Raw genomic sequence first — 14,364 nt, 5'->3', positions numbered from 1 at the left:
CCCTGATTTCAAATCTTGGTGTTCAACAAAACAGTTTCCGATGGTCATTGATTTCTCTATAATTAGCAAATGCTACAAAATTGAATTCATCAAATAAATGTATAGTAATGGAATTGTGATTTTCTTTGTTTTATAAATGGGGTTCATTTGAAGAAAGGGTTCCGATGCTAAAGGCGTTTGAAAAACCAGTAAATTGGATCACTGTAGAGAGGCTACTATAGGATTCTGAGAGTTGAGAGTGTCTGCAGGAGACTAGAACACAGAAGGTGAGTTCCACCATGATCTGGACAAGATGAAATGTATGGATCTTGGACCTGAGTGGATCAAAGGAAGGGATTGGGTCAAAGGAAGTGCCAAAGTTAGCGTGTTTGGGGTGTTAACTGGGAGAACAGTAGTCCACTAACAAGAATAAGGAGGTGGGTGGATGGATGAGAAGTTAAACCTTTTCGTCTTACAAATAGGTAAGGTCGCTCAAAACGTTTTTCTAGTCTTTTTTGAAGAGGAGTGCATAGGTTAAATATTTTGAAAAACTATATAAGATTGATATTCAAGAGTGGTTATTTTATTCACCATAAATCTATATTTCATTCTTTTGAAAAAACAGTAATTATAATCACAAGATCAGAAATCAAAATCCAAATTATCATTTGTTTAAATTTTTTCTTACATCCTATTATTAGTTGTTTGATGAAAGATAAAAACTATCTTCCCTACATTGCAAATATTTCCTGTGACAGGTGTCCCAAGAAGGCAGATCCATTCACGTAAATGTAAAGTGTTTTTGAATACAATGTTATGTATATTGTCAGTTAACTATAATTTCTGAACATCAAGTCCAGGCAACTTCCATTTTTACTCTCTGTGGATTTTGCAATTTTCCCAAGAGATGGAGGAAGGACAGGGCGTGGAGGTGGCTTTCCTTAATGTACGTAACTAAGTGCACTTAGCTTCGAGACAGGAGAGATTGGAGAAAAGGATCAAGTTATAACAATAGCTAAAATTTACTGGACACTTACTGTTTACCCAGCACAAGAGCTTTACCTGGGTTATTTCATTTAAACTCCACAATAGCCCTATGAAGCTGGTGTAGTGGTACATCTACCACAAATACAAGAAAGTAAAATGTTTCTCAAATGCTCCCATTACAGCCCTAAATACAAAGAACTGAGAAGATAGTCCATGAGACACAGAATAAAATATCTTTCCCCAGCAGAAGGACATTATACCAAGAGAGGCAGAAATGGTTATAATTTTTTTTTTTTTTTTGAGATGGAGTCTCCCTCTGTTGCCCAGGCTGGAGTGCAGTGGTGCAGTCTCGGCTCACTGCAACTTCCCCCTCTAGGTTCAAGCAATTCTCCTGCCTCAGCCTCCCGAGTAGCTGGGATTACAGGTATGTGCCACCATGCCTGGCTAATTTTTTGTATTTGTAGTAGAGATGGGTTTTCACCATGTTGGCCATGTTGGTCTCGGGACTCCTGACCTCAGGTGATCTGCCCTCCTTGGCCTCCCAAAGTGCTGGGATTACAGGCGTGAGCCACCATGCCTGGCCTGGTCATAATTGTTTATGTGTTTTTTTTTGTGTGTATGTGCCTCCAAGAGTAGTTCTTGTGCACAGAAAATATTGTTCTGATGCTATTTTTAGAATATTTGATTTGTTAAAGTTACAAGTTTAAGAGTATAATTATTCCTTAGTTTTTAAAGTTTTCCTAACTCTGTGGAAAAAATTTTTCCTCTGCTCTCACTCCACAGTCAACATGGAAGGCTTCTGTGACCAAAGGTGTGGGAGGTTTCTCCCCACATACCAAGCAACCAGTTAATTCTGCAGCCGTCATCAGCTGGGTGTTCTCCACCACAGCTCAATTCCTGTTTTTTTTTTTTGAGATGGAGTCTCACTGTCGCCCAGGCTGGAGTGCAGCGGCACAATCTTGGCTCACTGCCACCTCTGCCTCCTGAGTAGCTGGGATTACAGGCATGGGCCACTATGCCCAGCTAATTTTTGTATTTTTAGTAGAGATGGGGTTTCACCATGTTGGCCAGATTGGTCTCGAACTCTTGACCTCAAGTGATCCAACCTCCTTGGCCTCCCAAAGTGCTGGGATCACAGGCATGAGCCACTGCGCCCGGCCCCAGTTCAATTCTGACACCACCTACCTGGAGACAGTGTCAGATCCAACAGGTTGAAGGCTCAATCTCACAAGATTGCCTCCTCCCACTTCTGAGGGCAATTGCAAGCTCCACCCAGGCTGTTTTATCTGTGTTTCTGACTGATCAGCTATAAATTGGGGATCCCATGACCCCCTCCTTAGGTTCAAATAATTTGCTAGAGTGGCTCACAGAACTGTGGGAAACACATACATTTATCAGAAAGATGGTACAAAGGATACAGATGAAGTGATGCATAGAGCGAGGCATGAGGGAAGGGGCATGGACCTTCCATGCCCTTCTCAGGTGGACCACCCTCCATACACCTGTACATGTTCAGCTATCCCGAAGCTCTCTGAACCCTGTCCTCTTGTGTGTTTATGGAAGCTTCATTATGTAGGCATGATTGATTAAACCATTGTTCATTGGTGATCAACTCAATCTTCAGCCCTTCCCCACCCCACAGAAATTGGGGAATGGGGCTGGAAGTACTGACCCTCTAATCAGGGTGTGGTCTTTCCAGTGACTAGCCCCTTCCTGAAGCTACCTAGGGGCTGCCAGCCACTAGTCAACTCATTAGCATACAAAAAAAATCACTTTGGAGATTCTAAGGATTTTAAGAGTTTTATACCAGGAAATGGGGATGATGACCAAATATATATTTTACAATATCACACTTGATCTTATTCCATTTATAACTCTAGCAAACTTTATCAACCAAAAAGGCATTTGATTAATGTTTGATCCCATTAACTTAATCACCTCTAAACATTTTAAACTTCATTCGTGAATTTAATATATTTGTTTCCCTTGTAAAGGTCTTTAATTGTCTGATTAACAAGTAACTCAACATCTAATAAATTAAATTTATAAATGTGGCAAATCTTAAATTGTAGTGAGGGTTCCAACACTTCATTAAGTTAATAAGACTATCTTCAACTCATTAGTATCCAGCTATTAAATTACACATTTTAAAACTTAAAGTACAAGGCAAATGGTTACTCCAGTAGGCCAAGTTGTCTTACGCATTAACATGTACATAGAATTCCAAATGTGCCCAGATTCCTTAAAACAAAATATTAATATTTCAGGCTTGAATCTTTTACACATCTCATACTCAATTTTCAGTCTTCCCAGGGTTAAAATGCTCATCTATTAATAATTTTGATGTTTGTTTTTAAAAGCAATGTTTATGGTGATCTTCTCCAGGCTGGAGTGCAGTAGCGCGATCCTGGCTCACTGCAATCTCCGCCTCCCAGTGCAAGTGATTCTCCTGTCTCAGCCTCCCAAGAAGCTGGGATTACAGGCATGCACCACCATGCCCGGCTAATTTTTGTATTTTAGTAGAGATGGGGGTTTCACCATGTTGGCCAGGTTGGTCTCAAGCTCCTGATGATCCACCTGCCTCGGCCTCCCAAAGTGCTGGGGTTACAGGCGTGAGCCACCAGCCCGGCCAGTAGGCAAGGTTTCTTAACCACTGTAGAGTCCCAGTTTTTACCCAGTCCCACTGATGATATAACAGAAATGCCACAGCCTAAAAATGGTGACCATCACTTAAGTTTCCTGGATTCAGGTTGCAAGTTACCAGTCTTAATAGGGTCATAATTCTAACAGATATTCAAATGACTTTCAGTAGACTCTCCAAGGGTTTGTTGCTGCTTTGTCTACAGCTGTAAAGTCATGCTCTTGATAATAAGTTCAGAAAGATTTTAATTTTACAGAATCTCTTAGGGTCTTAGATACATGCTGCATTTTGTTTTCTACTCAATGTTTTTCTTTGCGGAGCATAGGGACAAGAATATAAAAAATACACTTTAATTTGATTTTCTTTCTTTTTTTTTTGAGACAGAATCTCGCTCTGTCGCCCAGGCTGGAGTACAATGGCATGATCTCGGCTCACTGCAACCTCCGCCTCCCGGGTTCAAGCGATTCTCCTGCCTCAGCCTCCCGAGTAGCTGGAATTACAGGCACCCGCCACCACGCCCAGCTAAGTTTTTGTATTTTTAGCAGAGACGGCGTTTCACCATGTCAGCCAGGATGGTCTCCATCTCCTCAGCTTGTGATCCACCTGCCTCTGCCTCCCAGAGTGCTGGGATTACAAGCGTGAGCCACCACACCAGCTTAATTTGATTTTCAAAAGTGATCATGGTTGCATTCACTTGTGTATCATGACTTGGGTGCAATTTTAGGAAATTAAATACCAGTGATTGAGGGTTCAGCAATACAATTTCAAGATCCAGGATGTTAAGACACAACATTGTATATTTATACGTTTTGTTAAGGAGTTAATGTAGGTGTGGTGAACAGATGCATTTTCAGGTGGGCCTGGAATGGTCCCTGGAGGATGATCAGCGACAAGCTGTGTCTAATGGGAAAATTCATGGTTGAAAAATGAAATATTAGGCTGTTTATTATTCTGTGTCATTCAGTCACTTATTAGCAGTTTAAGTGATTATTGTGGTTTCCCATGCAAACAGGTGTGGGGACCCAGCCTCAGGTGCCATTTGGGAAATGCTTTCCTCAGTCAGATCCCTTGGCAGATCTCATTAGCTTTCCCCCCAAATGTTTTATTAAGAGACATTTCAAACATAGACAAAAATTGAAATAATTTTATATAAACACCCATAAGCCCATCACCTAGATGCTATGAACATTCTGCCATTCTTGTTTATCACGTTATTTATCCGTCCTCCTCCCCATCGGCAATCCTCCCCATAACTGTGGGGTCGGGGTTAGGAAGCTTAAGGTGACTCAGGTGGCGAATTCCGAAGGGTGCTTCTGGATCACCTCCAGCCTCAGCGTCCGGACTAATGGGGTCATTTCCTCCCTAACTCAATTTCAGGAAGCAGGAGGCTAGCTCGGCAGGGTGGGGGCGCACCTGGGCCGGGCTGCGCGGAGGCGGCGGAAGCACTAGGCGCGGCGTCCACAGGCGGACGGCTGGCGCTGAGCGCGGGCGCGGGGCCGCTACGTGCGCGGGAAGCGCGGGGCTGCGCTCGTGTGCGCTCCTGGGCGCTCACCGCCCCCGCTGCCGCTGCTGCCGCTGCTGCTGCTGCTGCTGCTGCCGCCGCCGCCGCGCGCCTTTGAGTCAGCAAACTCCGCGGCCCGCAAGCCCGGCCCGGCCCTGCTCTGCTCTGCCCGGAGGAGCCGCCCGTAAGTGACAAGAGACCCGCTGAGGGGGCCTCCCCTGCACCGCCCAGGTGGGGACGGCGGTCCTTCTTTCCAGAGGCGCGGGCCCTTCCCGCTGTTCCCAGGTGCCCGCACCCTTGCGGGCTGGAATAGAGGTTTGGGTCCCTTGGGCTTGGAGCAGAGGAGCCGCCTCCTTTTCAGCCGAGGTGTGCCGGGCAGGGAGAAATGATCAGCTGGCGCAGTAGAGCGGGGAGATGGAGCGTGTCGATCCAGGGATTCTTGGCTAAAAAGACACCCCGGGGAGAGGGTGGGGCAGAGGTGGATTCTAGATTGCGGAAGAAGTGCTGTGGCACCTTACACTAGGCCGGGTAAAAGGGGGTGGGGAGGTGGTTTTTTTTTTTTTTTTATTCATTCATTAACGGGTAGCCTTGAGTTGAGGAATTGGGAGGGGTAGGCAGGTTTATTCGTGGGATTGTGGGATTGAGGGAGAAGGCCCAAGGGAGAATCCATATAATTGACTGATTATCAGATTTGGTGACCAGGAAAGCAACAGCCTGTTTTTCAGCTCTGATGCATCATACTTTTCTCAAATTACACGGATTATTGAGGGGGATCGTCACGGAATGGGGAGCAACACGTCCTGCTGAAAGTAAGGGCTTCTATCTCTACAAGACACGTTAAAAATGATGGTATCAGAAAATTAGAACGGGGAGGAGGTTTGCACATGATCTCCATCAGACATTTCATTTTACAGACAGGGAGGCTAAGGCCGAGGGAGGCCGAGTGTTGTGACCAGGATCATTCAGCCAGATGGGAGCAGAACCAGGCCTACAACCTGGAGGGCTTCTGACTTCCACCCCGGAGTTCCGTCCACCTCTGGGGCCTGGGAACTGGGTTTGGATTGCATAAGCTCCCCCTCCTCTTTCGGGAGGGGGCTGAGCTGGAGGCTGAGGCCTTCACCAGGTAGAAGCAGGGACTGCTTGGATAGTTGACCAGCTTCTGCAGGGGCTGCTCAGTGAGAGAATGGAGGTGAGGTCAGGGACTCCTGCCTTGCCTCTGCCATCACTTCCAGTGATGCCTATTCTAAGGTAGGTACATAGCTGGACCTTCATTATTCTTAATATTATTTACTTTTTTCTATTTCTTTTGAGACAAGGTCTTATTCTGTCACCCAGGCTGGATTGCAGTGGTGCGATCTTGGCTCACTGCAAACTCCGCCTCCCAGGCTTAAGTGATCCTCCCACCTCAGCCTCCCGAGTAGCTGAGACCACAGGTGCGGGCCACCACACCCCTGGCTAACTTCGGTATTTTTTTTTGTAGAGACAGGGTTTTGCCATGTTGCCCCAGGCAGGTCTGGAGTTCCTGAGCTCAAGCAATCCACCTGCCTTGGCCTCCCAAAGTGCTAGGATTACAGGGGTGAGCCACCGCGCTTGGCCTTTTATTACTATTTTTTAAAGGAAGGGTAGACCTGAGATTGACTGATAGGGCAGTTTTTAATAAAAATACAAAAATAAAATACATTTAGAAGAAACTGTGTAAAGATGTGAAATATCAGTGATTAGCATGGACTCAACTGATCGTCCTGTTTCTTCTGCCAGTCCGTTTCATTCTCACTTTTGATTACCATTTAACTGGGGAGGACATCAGTGTTGACAGTGGGACTTGCTCAGGCTGACACTGTGCCCCACCAGGGAGTCTCCCCTCCAGGCTGGTACACACTTCCTCTTATTTTACTAATGGGAAGGACCCCTGAGTTAGGTAACCTAAAATAATAGAAATAAGCACGTTCATTAAAAAAAATAAAAGTATGTTAATCAAAGAGTAACGTTAGTGTTCTACAGCAATTCTGCTGGGCTTTGGAGCAGTGGATACCTTTTCTCAGTCCTAGGATCACTACTTTCATTTTAAGGCTCCATTTTGCTCGTTAAGTTACTGGGGAAAATGACTTCTTTTTTCCGTTTTTAGTGACAGGGCTGTGGTTTCACAACCACTTGGTGAAAGGCAGACAACTGGTTGAGAACAGGGGCCAGTCTATGCAGATTTTCATTTCCTAGCATGGTGGAGAAGGGCTTTTGGCCAAGCTCATGGTTGACTCTATGGGGAATCCCCCAAACTTAGCATTGTTATCTCCAAATATCTTTTTCTTAGTCATCTAGTAGGTATGAATTAGCTCTTCTGTTCTCTAAGCCCTGTTCAAAGAGGAAGGTATACAGTGTAGTGGTTAGAACTTGTGATTCCAGACCCATCTGAGATGAAATCTTGGTATAATAATTTTCTAAGTATAGTTTTGTTGGCAGGGCACTTAACACTCTCTGAGTTTTCTATTATTCAGAAATAAAAAAGGGCGATGGTAATCTTTGCCTCCCAGAACTGTTAATACAACAGCTGACATTTATCGAGCACTTATTATATTCCAGGCATCAAGCACTTAATTATGGGCCAGCATTGTGAAAGAGTTTTTATGTGGCAGTCTCATTAAGCATCACAACAGACTTATGAAGCAGATTCTGTTACTGTCTTCAGTTTACCTCTGGAGAAATTAAGGCATCAAAGTATTTATGATTTCTCTAAACTCAGCTTACAGTTTTAACTACCCAACAAATGTGTGTCAGATTTCTATTATAAACTAATAGTTATCTAGGGCTTACTGTGTGGCAGGCCCTGTTACAAGTGTCCTAAGTACATTAACAACCCTTGAGATAGGTATTGTTTTTCTCCCCTTCTTCTTTCTTTTTACAGATGTGGAAACTGAGGCACAAAGCCCAAGGTCAAACAACGAGTAATGCGAGAGCCAAAATTTGAACTAGGAGCCTGGGTCTGGAATCAGAAGTAACTTTCAGCCACCCACCTGCGAATGTAAAGGGCTTAGCTAGGCTTCAATCAAGGGCAACTCCTATTGATACTTACATTTATTTTTCCCTAAGTAACTACTCCTTGCTCCCAGTTTCTGCAGAAGAGATGCTTTTAGTTCTATAAGTGATTCAACTTTACTCAAGGCTTTGTGATTCTGTATATATTTCTGTTGTAATCTCTGTTATTTTTAAAAGCTTGTGCTAGGCATCAGTGATCTTGCCTCTGGGGATAGGAAAATAGTCTTTATGAGATCTGTGAACCCCTTTCAAATATATGATTTCATTTTTACTTTTTTTTTTTTTGATACTTTTGTAGAGATGGGGTTTTGCCATGTTGCCCAGGCTGGTTTTGAACTCCTGAGCTCAAGTGATCCACCCACCTCAGCCTCCCAAAGTGCTGGGATTACAGGTGTGAGCTACTGTGGCCAGCCTGATTTCATATTCATTTGCAAAAGTGCATTATTCTGGGGGAGAGAATCTGTAGCTTTCTTCGGATTCTTACGTGGTCACCCATGGTGGAAAGAAAGTCATTACTCACCATTGTATTCTAATAATCTCATTTTACAAATGAGGCTACCAAGGCCCAATGGAGAGGCAGAATTACTTAATCTGAACTACACAGCTAATTAGAGGTGAAAAGGGGACTCAAACTCAGGTTCCTGAACTTCCAGTCTCATATTCTTTCCATTATAGCCTGATAGTTCCCTGTGGATTAAGTGCTGCCAGATCAATAAATTATGAATTGCCAGAGACCTCCAGCTCTCTCACCAAGCTGTTCAATGCATGAGGCCAGCAAAGCTGCCTGGAAGTGCCTGTCAAAATACGACATCGTTTGGCATGTGATCCTGTTGGCTGAGCCACTTTACTCTGATTTGGTATGGGAATCTACAACTCGGAGAGATGTGAACCAGGAAAAGAAAAGCTGTTTGGGGAGAAGAAGAGGAATGTTGCAGACATGCATTGGTTGAGGCGCAGGCAGCCATTCAGACCTCTTGGTAGAATTGTCGTATGGGAAAGTTTTTGCTAAGAGATTTAGAAATTCAAAGTTCCCTGGGCCGGGTGTGGTGGCGCATGCCTATAGTCCCAGCTACTTAAGAGGCTGAGGTGGGAGGATCGCTTGAGCCCAGGAGGTTGAGGTTGCAGTGAGCTGTGATTGCACCATTGTACTGCAGCCTGCGCAACAGAATTAGACTCTGTCTCATAAATAAATAAATAAATAAATACAAATAACCCCCAAATTCCCTGAAGTCTGAGACTTCTGCATAGTATGTGGCTCACTGGGAAGTAAGCCATCTCCTAGCTGAAGGTTGATGCTCCAATGACATAAGAAGACTAAGAGAGTTGGGTTGTGGTGGCTCACACCTGTAATCTCAGTGACTGAGGAGGCTGAGGTGGGAGGATTGCTTGAGGTCAGGACTTCGAGACCAGCTTGGGCAAAAGCTGGGTGTGGTGGCACACACCTGTAGACCTAGCTTCTTGGGAGGTCGAGGTAGGAGGATCACTTGGGCCTAGGAGCTGGAGGCTGCAGTGAGCCATGATCTCACCACTGTACTCCAGCCTGGGTGACAGTGAGACCCCAACTCTAAAAAGAAATAATAATAATAAGAAAAATAAGAAAAGCCTAAGAAGTAATGAGACCTTTAATAGTTTAGGCCAGACTTTTAACACGACTTAAATTTTACAAACTGATAATAATAAAGCTTACCTGGAAAATAGATTTGTACTAGTAGGCAATACATTTTTGAAAAAGAATATCGAGGAGAGGTTTGTTCAGCCAGCTATCAAAATATATCACCTGGAGGTAGGACGTGGTGGCTCACGCCTGTAATCTTAGTGCTTTGGGAGGCTGAAGCTGAGGATTGCTTGAGGCCAGGAGTTCAAGACAAGCCTGGGCAACATAGACCCCATGTCTAAAAAAATTTTAAAAAGTATATATCATCTGGGACTAGGAATAGAAAGTTGAGAAATGGTTTCATTGTAAAGACAGGAATTGAGTGTATGATAAAATGGACTGTTATTAAGTCTGTTGGGAAAATTGCCTCTCAGTTTGGAAAATATTAGATCCCTGACTCATACCATTTACAAAAATAAATTCCATTTAAAGATTAAATGTCAAAACCAAAATTATAAATATTAAAATATATGTAAATATAGAAGATGGTTTTAAAGAGCTTTTTGTTGTTGTTGTTTTGAGATGGAGTCTTGCTCTGTCGCCCAAGCTGGAGTGCAGTGGCACAATCTCAGCTCACTGCAACCTCTGCCTATTGGGTTCAAGAAGTTCTCTGCATCAGCCTCCCAAGTAGCTGGAGTTATAGGCACCCACCACCACGCCTGGCTAATTTTTTTACTTTTAGTAGAGACAGGGTTTCACCATCTTGGCCAGGCTGGTCTTGAACTCCTGACCTCGTGATCCGCCCGTCTCGGCCTCCCAAAGTGCTGGGATTACAGGAATAAGGCACCGCAGCTGGCCAGAAGATGGTTTTTAGAAATAACTTTGGCGTAGGAAAGACCTTAAGTTTAAAAAAATTCAGAAACCATAAAGGAAAATATTGATAGACCTAATTTCATGAAAGATTATACTTCATGTCTAGTATATTTGAACATGACCTTTGGCTACATTTCCCATCTTCACAGCTCAGGCACCCCCCGATCTGTCCTTCCCCACTGCAGACTGGCAGGGGGGATTTCCCCCAGGTCACCCTCCTTCCTTCTTTCTTCACATCTTTCTTCCTCTGCAGGAAACAGATTTTTCAGGGCCTTCCATACCTGTCCCTTTGTTTGTCTCTCCTTAGTTATAAGTAATATTTTTAGAAATACATGTAAAATATCAAGAAATAATGGCTGCACCTCTGCCACCTCTCTCTCACCTCTTATTTCGTAAAGCTGGCTCTATATGTTGCTTTACGTGCCTTAGTATATGTTTATGGATATTATACATATTATAGATATATATGTAACACATTTTTTAAAAAGTAAGGAAGAATATATTAATACCATAAACAAAGTTAAAAGGCAGATGACAGGGCTGGGCGCAGTGGCTCACGCCTGTAATCCCAGCACTTTGGGAGGCCGAGACAGGTGGACCACTTGAGGTCAGGAGTTCGAGACCAGCCTGGCCAACATGGTGAAAGCCCATCTCTACTGAAAACACAAAAATTAGCTGGGCATGGTGGCAGGTGCTTGTAATCCGAGTTAGTGAGTCAGGAGAATCACTTGAACTCAGGAGGTGGAGGTTGCAGTGAGCCGAGATCGTGCCATTGCACTCCAGCTTGGGCAACAGAGCAAGACTCAGTCTCAAAAAAAGAAAGGGCAGGTGACAAAGGAGTAAAGCAAATAGTTGCAATATCTATAACAGGCATGAACTCTTAGAAATCAATAGGAAAAACAATCCAGTAGGAATATGGGCAAAGGCTATTAATAGGCAATTCACATATATATGTAAAAATGCTTAATCTCATTAATAATCAGATAAGTGTGGATTAAAAACCATGAAACCGTTTTTGCTTAGGTTTGTAATATCCAGTGTTGACGAAGGTGTGGAAAAATAGATTGTCACTATATATGGTGGAGAGTGTAAATTGGTACCATCTCTTGGAGAGGCACGTTAGCAGTATTTATAACATTTTAAAGTTTGCATACTTTCTGATCAGTACTTCCACTTCTAGGACCTTATCCCTCTGAAATACTTGCCTACTTGAAAAAAGGAAGTTGCTCCAAATGAGCCAAAATGGAAAATGTTCATTATGCATTATATTAGTCAGTTTGGGCTGCCATAACAAAATGCCATAGACTGGGTGGCTTAAACAACAGAAGTTTATTTCTTAGGGTTTTGGAGGCTGGGAAATGCAGGCTGATTTGTTTCCTACTGAGAGTTCTCTTCTTGGCTTGCAGACGGCCACCTTCCTGCTGCGTCCTCACATGGTGGAAAAGGAGAGAAAGAGAATAAGCTCTTGGTGTCTCTGCTTGGTGTCTCACCAGTCCCATCACGAGGGCCCCACCCTTTTAACCTCATCTAAACCTAATCACCCCTCAGAGGCCCTGTTTCCAAATACCAACACACTGGGGGTTAGGGCTTTACTATATGCATTTTGGCAGGACACAATTCAACCTATACTGTATATTAAGTAATGAAAGCAAAGTGGAAGAACGGTAGGAGAAATACAATCTCATTTTTTGAAAAAATCTGGAAGGATGATATGCCCCTAATTGTAGACAGTCATTACCTATGGAGAGTGAGATTAGAATGGGAAAGGGAATGGCATTATGGAGGATTTCAGCAATTTTTTTTTTTGAGATGGAGTCTCGCTGTGTTGCTCAGGCTGGAGTGCGGTGGTGCAATCTCCACTCACTGCAACTTCTGCCTCCCGGGTTCCAGTGATTCTTCTGCCTCAGCCTCCTGAGTAGCTGGGATTACAGGCATGCGCCAACACACTCAGCTAATTTTTGTATTTTTAGTAGAGACGGGGTTTCACCATGTTGGTCAGGCTGGTGGACCTTGTGATCCACCTGCCTTGGCCTCCCAAAGTGCTGGGATTACAGGTGTGAGCCACTGTGCCTGGCCTCCAGTTTTTTTTTTTCAGCTCACTGCAACCTCTGCCTCCCAAGTTCAAGCAGTTCTTCTGCCTTAGCCTCCCCAGTAGCTGGGATTACAGGTGAGCACCACCATACCCAGCTAATTTTTGTATTTTTAGTAGAGACAGGGTTTCACCATGTTGGCTGGTCTTGAACTCCTGACCTCGTGATCTGCCCGCCTTGGCCTCCCAAACTGCTGGGATTACAGGTGTGAGCCACCACATCTGGCCTATATTTCTATTTTTTTCCCCAAACTTTGAAATAATTTTAACGTATAAAAAGTGCAGGCTGTGTGCAGTGGCTCACACCTGTAATCCCAGCCCTTTGGGAGGCTGAGGTGGGAGGATTGCTTGAGCCCAGGAATTTGAGATCAGCCTGGGCAACATAGTGAGACCCTGTCTCTGTTTTCAAAAATACTTTTAAAAGGAATAGAAAAGCCGGGCATGGTGGCTCACACCTGTAATCCCAGCACTTTGGGAGGCCGAGGTGAGTGGATCTCCTGAGGTCAGGAGTTCAAGACCAGGCTGGCCAACATGGTGAAACCCTATCTCTACTAAAAATACAAAAATTAGCTGGGCATAGTGGTGCATGCCTGTAATCCCAGCCACTTGGGAGGCTGAGGCAGGAGAATTGCTTAAACCTGGGAGGCGGAGGTTGTAGTGAGCAGAGATTATGCCACTGCACTCCAGCCTGGGCAACAGAGTGAGACTCTGTCTCAAAAATAAATAAATAAAAATAAAACAAAGTGCCAAAATAATAATTTTTTTTTTTTTTTTTTTTTGGCTCAGGGGAGTAGAGACTGTGTCTTGCTGTGTTGCCCAGGCTGGTCTCAAACTCCTGGCCTCAAGTGATCCTCCTGCCTTGGCTCCCAAAGGGTTTAGGATTACAGGCATGAGCCACTACATCTAGCCCTAAATCTTTTATTTTTAAAGATAGTAAGTCTGTTATCCTGAAATAAAATAATACTTAAAACCTGTGGAAAAAAATAACAAAATAATTTGAAGTATTAACTGGGCCCTCCTGCCTAAAGCCTCCAAGCTGAACTGCCTGGGGAGGGGGTGGTCTCTGCTAGAGTGGAAGACCTGGTCCTCCGAATTTCCAGGTGAGTGTTCCCAGTTGCCTTTTCTGCTATTTATTTTAAAAGGTTTATCCCAGCCTCCATCTCTGAAGGCAGGAGTTGTATGCAGCAAGAGTATTGCTTAATTCAGAAGGGTGATTAACCCTGGATTTCCTGGTCTTTAAGTGCTTTAAAAGAATTAGGCCGAGCGCCATGTCTCTCACTGTAATCTCAGCACTTTGGGATGCTAAGGTGGGTGAATCACTTGAGCTCAGGAGTTTGAGACCAGCCTGGCCAACATGGCGAAACCCCATCTCTATTAAAAATACAAAAATTAGCCAGGTGTGGTGGCGAGCACCTGTAGTCCCAGCTACTCAGGAGGCTGTGATGGGAGAATCACTTGAGCCTGGGAGGCGGAGGTGGCAGTGAGCCGAGATTGTACCACTGCACTCCAGCCTGGGTGATAGAGTGATACTCTGTCTCAAAAAAAAAAAAAAAAAAAAGTCATCTCTCAGTTTAGTTGTGTTTTCTGAGTATATCTTAAAACTAGCTCTGTTACTTCATCATTGGTATTCATTGGTGTTTTCTCAGCATCACTATCCCTTCCCAAATCCC

General features: G+C 44.1%; 1 protein-coding gene across 8 annotated transcripts in view; it reads left to right on the top strand.

Annotated features, from left to right (window-relative positions):
• The first annotated feature begins 4,911 nt into the window (after nucleotides 1-4,911).
• Nucleotides 4,912-14,364, top strand: part of SNX10 (sorting nexin 10) — an 83,087-nt gene continuing 73,634 nt past the window's right edge. The window contains exon 1 of one of the 8 annotated variants that reach the window (XM_055293602.2): nucleotides 4,912-5,292. The gene's annotated coding sequence lies outside the window, so the exon portion shown is untranslated. The other 7 variants (XM_055293603.2, XM_063609010.1, XM_063609002.1 and 4 more) reach the window with 7 other exon arrangements.

This window comes from Symphalangus syndactylus, chromosome 9, assembly GCF_028878055.3.
Source record: "Symphalangus syndactylus isolate Jambi chromosome 9, NHGRI_mSymSyn1-v2.1_pri, whole genome shotgun sequence".
NCBI classification, from domain to species: domain Eukaryota; kingdom Metazoa; phylum Chordata; class Mammalia; order Primates; family Hylobatidae; genus Symphalangus; species Symphalangus syndactylus.
Note: the sequence above shows the minus strand (reverse complement) of the source record. Positions and strands in the feature narration are given on the sequence as shown.